This window comes from Mastomys coucha, unplaced genomic scaffold (genome assembly GCF_008632895.1).
Source record: "Mastomys coucha isolate ucsf_1 unplaced genomic scaffold, UCSF_Mcou_1 pScaffold9, whole genome shotgun sequence".
Taxonomy (NCBI): Eukaryota; Metazoa; Chordata; class Mammalia; order Rodentia; family Muridae; genus Mastomys; species Mastomys coucha.
In genome coordinates, this window is record NW_022196915.1 from 60,511,404 (window position 1) to 60,513,122 (window position 1,719).

Below are 1,719 nucleotides of genomic sequence, written 5' to 3' on the forward strand. Positions count from 1 at the left end.
TTTTGTGGAGTTTTGGAGTTTGTTTTCAGACAGAGTCTCATATAACTTAGGCCAGAATAAAACTAATCCCTGATCCTCCTGTCTCTACAGTGTGAGCTATGATTCACAGTTAAGAAACTAAATGACTGTAAAACAACACAAAACCCAGGCTTATTTCACAACGTTGGTTATAAAATGCCAAGCTACTACTGGCTGTAGACACTACTTAAAAATAGAAGTTTGTGGGCTCATCCCTTCAGATGAAAAACTTGTTAAAGAAGTTAGGAAGCGTGGCACACGACTTTAATCCCAGCACTCAGGAAGCAAAGGCAGGTGGATCTCTGTGAGTTCAAGGCCAGCCTGGTCTACCATGTGAGTTTCAGGAAGAACCAGGGCTATGTACACAGACTGTCTCAAAACGTGGAACAAACAACCAAACTTGCTAGGATGCTCTGTTGTGTAACAGTTAATCTTTCCACCGCCTGCTGTTCCCTCTCCCTCTCTACCTACTTTCATCTTTGCTTCTCCTCACACTAAAGTATTTTGTCCTTCATTGAGCAAAGAACAATCAACTGGAGGATAAATTTCTTTCCATAGTAGCCTTTTCGTTTCTGGTCATGTATTGTAGTTAGCTTTTGTTTTTTTTTTTTCCCCTCAACTTGACACAAGCTAGGGTCATCCTGGAAGAGAGACCTTGAGAAAATCCCTCTATTAGACAGGTCTGTAGGCAAGTGTGTGATGTATTTTCTTCATTAATGATGGTTTTTGGGGGGTCCACCCCACTTCACAATGGACGGTTAGCTGTGGGATGAAATAAATGCTCTCCTTCTCCAGTTATTTTTGGTCACAGTCTTTATCAGAGCATTTGAAGGCAAACCGAGACACTATACTAAGCTAATTTTGAGTCTTTTTTTGACACGTTTGTTACTGACGTACAGTGACAAAGTCAAATATTTAAGGCAATAACCCACGTCTGCTGAGCACATGCTATGGTGCTGGGAATTTTATTGGCTACCTTGGCAGTATTGCGCCATCCTTATAACTATCTGGTGGTCATGCTTTGTACCAAAATCAAGCTTAAACAACTTAACCAGGGGGTTACAATTGCTGTGACATTATTCAAAGTCTGGACTGGAATACCAAGCATCACATACATAATTAATGCACTCTATTGCTCTCGTGGGATTTCATTTAAAAGTCATATTGCTTCCTGAAGACAGTAGATCCTTTACTCCAATGGTCAATATTTTAATTAATGTTCAGAAGGATTAATTATAGAATTAATTATCATATAATTATATGATTATAGAAGGATTAATTATTGTATCTTATTGGTTTGAGAATAGCAAAAATTACATGGGTGGAAAGAAATGAGTACATGTGCACACATGTACATGTGTATATACATACTTACCTCCAATTCTGAGCATTCTGATTTTCTATTTCAGCATATTTCTAGCATTCTATGAAAGTCACAGCATATTTGGAGTATATTCAGTGAGCCTCAGTAAGAGCTGCTCAGTCCAGTGCCACTTGCAAATCTGGATTTACAATCTTAGAGCCTTCTATGTGGCTGAACTATTTTTTTCTACCTTTGGCTAAAAAATTTTCAGGTTCTGTAATTGAAGATGCCTGTATTCCAATGCTTGAAACATGAGGTAAGGACTCTAGGATGTTGTCACATTGTCTTCACCAGTCTTGAGTGAACCTCAACAACAATGAAGGCAACTTTTTCTATGA